The sequence below is a fragment of the Rhincodon typus genome, chromosome 19, assembly GCF_021869965.1.
Source record: "Rhincodon typus isolate 14 chromosome 19, sRhiTyp1.1, whole genome shotgun sequence".
Lineage (NCBI taxonomy): Eukaryota > Metazoa > Chordata > Chondrichthyes > Orectolobiformes > Rhincodontidae > Rhincodon > Rhincodon typus.
Window position 1 is genome coordinate 5,982,115 of NC_063350.1, and position 8,114 is coordinate 5,990,228.

At 43.0% G+C, this 8,114-nt stretch overlaps 1 protein-coding gene across 4 annotated transcripts in view; it reads right to left on the bottom strand.

Moving 5' to 3' along the window:
• The window catches only part of raly (RALY heterogeneous nuclear ribonucleoprotein), a 116,286-nt gene that overhangs the window by 81,100 nt on the left and 27,072 nt on the right, over positions 1 to 8,114 (bottom strand). The window contains exon 2 of one of the 4 annotated variants that reach the window (XM_048608238.1): positions 5,844 to 6,121. The exons of the other annotated variants lie outside the window; for them this stretch is intronic. The gene's annotated coding sequence lies outside the window, so the exon portion shown is untranslated. The remainder of the gene's footprint in view (positions 1 to 5,843; positions 6,122 to 8,114) is intronic. 4 annotated transcript variants of the gene reach the window in all.

The following is an 8,114-nucleotide window of genomic DNA, read 5'->3' on the forward strand; positions in this document are numbered from 1 at the left end:
GATTATTTGGAAAAACACAGTTTGATTAGAAATAGTCAGCATGGCTTTGTGAGGGGCAGGTCATGCCTCACAAGCATTATTGAATTCTTTGAGGATATGACAAAACACATCAAGGAAGGTAGAGCAGTGGATGTGGTGTATATGGATTTTAGCAAGGCATTTGATAAGGTTCCAATGGTAGGCTCATTCAGAAAGTAAGGAGGCATGGGATTCAGGGAAAATTGGCTGTCTGGATACAAGAGATAGTAGGAACTGCAGATGCTGGAGAATCTGAGATAACAAGGTGTAGAGCTGGATGAACACAGCAGGCCAAGCAGCATCATAGGAGCGTGAAGGCTGACGTTTCGGGCCTAGACCCTTCATCAGGGTCTAGGCCTGAAACGTCAGCCTTCCTGCTCCTCTGATGCTGCTTGGCCTGCTTTGTTCATCCAGCTCTACACCTTGTTATCAATGTTAAAGGGTTAGGCATTTCTCCAATTGGTACAGCCAATACTAGTCACCTCAAGCATTCCCAGACTGAGTACAAAACTGACTGGCATATCGTCAAGGTCCCTCATATTAGCACAACATACCTCCAGCACAAGTTTCCACAGGACAACCCTACCACAATCACCTGACTGGTTTTTAATTTGTTCTCACAATGTAGGTGGAGCTGGTATAGAACCAGCACTTACTGCCCATCCTTCATTCCCCTCAGGATTGCGGGGTCAGGTTTGAGTGGCCTCCTCAGCGCTGAAGAGTCAACCGCATTGATGTGGGGGCTGGAGACACAAATGGGCCAAGACCAGGTAAGGTTGGCAGTCTCCTTCCCTCAAGGGTACTAGTGAACTGATGGTTTTTTTTATAACGTTCATCTCTTGGTGACTTTCCTTGATTGAATTCAAATTATTAAAAACCTGGAAATCTATCTGTTGCACGCGGATTCAGAAACAGCAGTCTCAGCATTTTTGTAGGCCCCTGGATTTCTGGTGCAATAACTGAGCTGTTACATTTTCATTACCATAGCACCATAAGATGTAGGCCATTCAGCCCACCGAGACTGCTTCACCATTTGAAGCAGGTCATGGCTGATCTGATAATGCCCAAATTCTCTCTCCTGCCTTTTACCCATAACCCTCAGTTCCCTCACTAATCCTACCTCAGACCAGTGTTTTGAGTCATGTGACCAATTTGCCATGGCTCAATGGTTAGCACTGCTGGGGACCTGGGTTCGATTCCACCCTCGGGCAACTGTCTGTGTGGAGTTTGCACATTCTCCGTGTCTGCGCGTTTCCACTGGGTGCTCTGGATTCCTCCCACAGTCCAAAGATGTGAGGCTAGGTGGGTTGGCCATGCTAAATTACCCATAGAGTTCAGGGATGTGTAGGGTAGGTGGATTAGCCGTGGAAAAGGTGAGGTTACAGGGATAGGGTAGGGTTCCGGGTCTCGGTGGGATACTCTTTGGAGGGTTGTTGATTACTTGATGGGCCAAATGGCCTTTTTCAACATTGAATGATTCTAATTTGATGCCAATTAAGGCAAATATGTGTTATATTCCTTCAGATTTATTTCATATATTGTCACTTGTACTTAGCTACAGTGAAAAGTGGATAATGTCTCCATGTTCCAACGGCATCTTGGATTACTGAAAAATTTCTGGAATAAGTTGTATAAATGATAAAATACTGAATAAATCAATATTAAATTGATATTACTAAAACTGAAACAGCTTCAAAAGTTCATTGAAATTGACCACCTTTACAAAAAAAAATCGGTTTTCATCCAATAAAGAATTTGCATTTAAATAGCACTTGTCACATCCCCATGCCATCGCCAAGTGCTTCATATCAGATTAATTCCATCTGAGGTTAGTTACTGTTCTAAGGAGAAGTTTCCACAATTAAACAACAAATGAGATAAATCACCAAATAGTCTGGTTGAGGAATGTTGGTTGGGAGAGAAGTAACAGCCAGAAAGCTGGGATTATTCTTTTGTTCTACTTGACCTAGTCCCACAGGATTTTTCATGTCCACTCAAGGGGACAGCAGGGAGATGATCAAACTGCTGGGAGCTTTCCCCCTCACACTGACAGCTCTGTGGAATCAGCGTGGACTCTGTACTCAATGGTGGATTAGACATTGAACGCACAACCTTCTCACTCAGAAGCAAAGCTGCTCTCCACAGAGCCACTTTCAGGAAGGTTCCCTCACCAATCCTACCTCAGACCAGTGTTTTGAGTCATGTGATCAATTTGCCATGCCTCTGGCATACTAACCCACTGCACAATCCAATCCAACAGCAGCTCTTATTTCTGAGCTGATCTGTTTATCTGCACCAAATTTCTTCTCTTCATGTCCGAAAGACCCACTGACCCTGGATCGGATATAGTTTCACAGGCACTGGTTCTCCCATTGATATTTCCATTTAGTGACTTGGTCAATTGCCCATTTTCCATGTGGGAGTGTAAATGGTGAGAGGGAGAACTGACCTCTTCCTAAATAGGAATGTACAGGTTGTCTAGACTTGGCCTGCATCCCTCTGAGGAGCAATCTTATTGAGGGGATTGCAATGTTTAAAGAATTCAGTCACTAGCCAGAGGGAAAAAAGTACTATTTCCTCTGAGGAATAACTCAGAATAAATGGGTATAATCTTAAAATTAGAATGAAGTCATTCCAAGGGCCATTGTACGGAGAGGGTAATGAAAGTATGGAATTTGCTTCCCGAAACAATCCGAGTGCTGAGGGAGAGTTGGAATCTTCATGTCAGAAATCAATAGAATTTTTTTTTGTCAGGTGAGCTGAAGGTAGTCACAGGTTTGGAAGAAAGAAGATAAATGCAATGGTAGATATAATTCAGGCATGGATTAGCTGTGATCGAACTGCAAGACAGACCACTTCAAAGGGCTGAAGGGTCTGCCATTTCTGATTTAACTGTGATGTTGTTTGAGGTGGAAACCAGATGGGCAAGATTTGTAAGGAAGCCTGACCAATCGCATACATCGCACAGTCAGTATATCTTTACAAGAGACTTACTCGTGTTATCATCATTCTATCACAGCACGTGATCTGATCATATAAATTGTTGGTGAGCCCGGCTCAAGATTCATGGCAGCAATGACGAGGATGATCTGGACATTTTCTTTTCCATCTCTTTAATTTGTTCTTTTTTTAGAATTTTATTGTATTCTGAGATGGCACAATACAGAGTGGCAACTCCGTAAACTTTTCACTGTATTCCTATACTCTTACACAATAAAATCCAATTTAATCTTAATCTAAAGCTCTCACACTCCATTTTACCACTTGAAGCATGCAACATTATTAAAAGCATGCTGCTTTGTTGTAATATAATCATTTAATTTGACCTCAGGCCTGTGTGTGTAATTTTGTACATATTCGTTAGCCATAATAAACATCTGTTGGATTCTTCAATACCACTATATCTGTATCAAGTTTTGTATGTAATGGGAGAAAACAGAAGCACATCACATCATGTTAAAATACCCTATTAGAGGCAAACACATGATGGTTGGCAACAGTGATGGTCTACAAAAAAAAACTTATATCTCTGTTGTAACACAGTGTGGAGCTGAAGGAACACAGCAGGCCAGCTTTCCTGCTCCTCTGATGCTGCCTAGCCTGCTGTGTTCCTCCAGCTCTACACCTTGTTATCTCAAACTCCAGCATCGGCAGTTCTTACTATCCCATATCTCTGTGGTAGCTGTTTGGAAAACTAATTGAAGACTAGGTAGACAGTAGACAGTTTGAACAAAAAGGGACAGCTGCTGACCTCTAGCAGCATCAGTTTCTGTGAAGGGGTGGCATGTTGGCTCAGTGGTTAGCACTGCCGCCTCACAGCGCCAGGGACCCGGGTTCGATTCCAGCCTCGGTTGACTGTCTGTGTGGAGTTTACACATTCTCCCTGTGTCTGCATGGGTTTCCTCACACAGTCCAAAGATGTGCAGGTTAGGGTGGATTGGCCATACTAAATTACCTGTAGCGTTCAGGGATGCGTAGATGAGGTGGGTTACAGGGGGATGGGTCTGGGTGGGATGCTCTGAGGGTGGGTGTGGACTTGTTGGGCCAAAGGGCCTGTTTCCACACTGTAGGGATTCTATGATAAGAATCCGTATATGGCATTGCCCACCAAGATGACAGAGCTCATTTCTTTGTTATTAGAATGTAAGTTCTTTCAAGATACAAGGAACTTCAAAGAGTTTGTTATTTAAGAGTAACAAGGCTGAAGTTCCAAATACAACTAAAGTAAAGGTTACAGATCTGCACTGAAGCACAGTGAGTACTCTTCCTCTCTCGCTTTCAGAATTAGAATTAGCTTTATTGTCATGTGTACTCAATGAATGCAGTGAAAAGTTTACAAGTCACCACTTGCTGTGCCATCTTAGATACAAAGGTACCTTGGTACAGATTCTTAAGTGCAAATTCTTAGGGAGAAAAAAAAAATTGGAAAAATAAAGAAATAAAAAGTTCGGGAATAACAGTCCTTCCAACACAGTCCACGCCAGCACCCAGCCTCTAGTCCACACTGGGCCTTGACTCCAGACCATGCTGGGCTTCACCTCAAGGCTGGGAGATTGCTCTGGAATCATCTTGAGGCCAGAAGTCCATGCTGAGGCCATGCTGCCGAAAGACAGACATGCCCATCTGAGAAATTGCCAAGAGACCGCCACACCGGGCCGAGAGACAGCCATTCTGTGCCAGGAGTCCACCTCAGGCCTACAGACTGCCACACCAGGCTGAGAGACAGCCATTCTGCACCAGGAGGCCACCTCGGGCCTAGAGGCTGCCACACCTGGCTGAGAGACAGCCATTCTGCGCCAGGAGGCCACCTCGGGCCTAGAGGCTGCCACACCTGGCTGAGAGACAGCCATTCTGCACCAGGAGGCCACCTCGGGCCTAGAGGCTGCCACACCAGGTTGAGAGACAGCCATTCTGCGCCACAAGGCCACCTCAGGCCTAGAGGCTGCCAAGCTGGGCCGGGAGATCGCTACATGGGGTCCACGCTGAGGCCGGGTGTTCAGGAAATCACCAAGAAAGAAGGGGCCAAAGAAAACACAAAAGAGAAAAAGAAGGAAAAAAGAAATGGACGGAGCGTATGAACTCCAGCTCAGGGGGCCTACTCTCTCACCATCTTGGAATCTTAACAAAAGAAACATGAGGGGCTACTGTTCCAACTTTAAAAAGACAATTAAATGGTCCTGAAAGCACAATTCCATAGCTCACCTAGAAGAAAACACAACTTAATAAAGCAGTTTTCTACATTAAGAAGATGTATGTCCATATGTCAGTCAAGTCTACCATGTTCATTCCTTAAATCAGCATAATGAAAATAAGGAAGAAAAAGCTCCCCATGATATCAACATCACTCCTTTATTGGTGTGAAAACCACATACAAGCAGAAACTTGTTACTGCAAGCCTGCAGTCTTTAAAGGAGCACTAGAGAGAAATAAAAGGGACATAGAAGCAAAAAAGGGAAAATAAAAGGAGATCCCGACAAAACTGGTAAAGGAAATAAGCACGGCACTGTACTCCTTATAAAAAGCAAAACCCTGCAATGAGAAATGAATGGTGTTATAATACTGGGTAAGTCAGATCACAATCTGAAATCTGGCTTGATAAATCATGACTTGTTTGGGTTTTAACAAGATGATCTCTCACTAAAACATAAGCACGCAATTTTACAGATTTAGTTTTTACAATGAAACAGAAGTGTATCGATTTCTAGTACTAAGATAAAATAAAATAGACCAAACTATTTACATATCATATGCCTTTAAAGATTTTGAAACATGCAACAGAAATATTACCCCATTAATTCCAAAAGCACCCCCTATACAATACTCACAAAGAAAAGTCTTTTACAACAAAAGACTTAAGTTAACTGCAGCTTCAACTCCCAATCTGGAAAACCCGATAGCCATCTTCTGAAGCTTTCACATTGCTGAGTTTAAACATTCCCAGCTTCAAACAACCTCTTCAGGGTTTTATCCAAAGACTTCTGGACTGGGATTGTTACTATCCAGTACTAAATCCCTTACTCCTTCCTCAATGGTAATCTGGTTTTACTTTCTTCTCCCTTTCTCAGGAACACTGTTTTATACATCAATAACCATCCAAGGACTTCTGTGATATTAACCCAAAATGAAAACAAAGATTAAGAAGGTTTTTATTAACCAAGCTACAGCTGTTTCCTTAAACAGACAGAATACTTGATGCACAATTGTTTATATTGCTTGGTCATTAAATCCTTATAATGTAAATAAAAATCCATTAGTTGAGAAAGCTTGTCCATCAAACAGTTTTAAAAGAAATCACCAGGGCTACAGTAATACCTAAAAATTAATCATCAACTCTTCAGAAATACAGAAAATACAATATCCACTGTTTCAAAATTCAAAGACCTAACTTCTAATAAATTACGTATATATGAAAATAAATAATAATGTGTAAATCACACAGTCGACATCACAAAGCCTACCGACCAACCTCATCCCGCCCCCTTGACCTGTCCGTCCTCCCTGGACTGACCTATCCCCTTCCTAACTCCCTACCTACACTCACCTTTCCTGGCCCCATCCCCGCCTCTTCAACCTGTTTGTTTCCTCTCCACCTATCCTCTCCTCTATCCGTCTCCCACTCTCTCCCTATTTATTTCAAAACCCCCTTCCCTTCCCCCTTTTCTGATGAAGGGTCTAGGCCCGAAACGTCAGCCTCTCTGCTCCTATGATGCTGCTTGGCCTGCTGTGTTCATCCAGCCCTGCACCTTGTTGTCCCACAATTAAGGGATTGGCTGTCTGCTGACATCTTTATTGAATTCAACTATTCCATCAACACATAAAATTCTATATTACAGATCAAATGGTAGATGACACTGAAAAAGTGTACTACAAATCTTGCTTGCCATTGCCAATGAGGGGCTTCAAAGAATTAATACATCTGGTCTCTCCATAGATGATCAGAAAGATCCAGAAAAGACAATCAGAGTCACAGAGTCATACAGCGCGGAAACAGACCCTTTAGTCCAACCGGTCTACGCTGAACATAATCTTAAACTAGTCCCACCTGCCTGCTCCTGGCCCATATCCCTCCAAACCTTTCCGATTCACGTATCTATCCAAACATCTTTAAAAATGTTGTAATTGTTATCACATATACCATTTCCTCAGGAAGTTCATTCCACATGCGAACCACCCTCCGTGTAAAAATTTTGCCTCTCATATCTTTTTTAAATCTCTCTCCTCTCACTTTAAAAATGTGCCCCTTAGTCTTGAAATCACCCATCCTAGGGAAAAGACAACTACTATTAACTCTATACGTCTCATTATTTTATAAACTTCCATCAGGTCGCCTCTCAACCTCCTACACTCCAGAGAAAAAAAAGTCCCAGCCTGTTCATCCTTTCCTTATAACTCAAACCTTCCATACCTGGCAACATCCTGGTAAATCTCTTTGCTCCAGCTTGATAATATCCTTCCTATAACTGGACATAGTATTCCAGAAGAGGCCTCACCAATGTCCTGTACAACCCCAACATGACTAACCAACTCCTATACTGAAATGGTTGAACTTCAAAAGTTTTAAAAGACTAGTTTGAGGGAAGCATTTGAGACTAACAGACTCCAACTCATGTCATATGGGCAGCAAGCCCAAGTGTCTATTTACCAGTTTGTTGGAAGATGCCACAGCAAAGGGCATGTGTGACTTTTCTGAAGAGGAATTGTCTAAGAGGTTCATTGAGTTAGTCATCCCCTTCACACCAATGAAAGCCTTTTGGGCAAGTTAAAGGGCCACACCATTGATGCACACAGGATGGACACACACATGAATCCACAGTGACAGGCCAACAACAATGACATTCTTTAGGTGCCATTCAATGCTATTGCCACAGTCAGCAGAGATCACCAAACCAACAACATCTATAAGGGGCCCACCTCTCACACCCCTACCAAAGCTGTGCAGCTTTGTTTAATATCTCCAGAGCACGTAGCACAAAGCATATATGGTCTGGATGTCCTGCACATGCCCAAAGTCCATAGGACCTAGATGTCCTGCACATGCCCAAAGGCCATAGGACCCGGATGGTCCTGCACATGCCCAAAGGCCACAGGACCCGGAT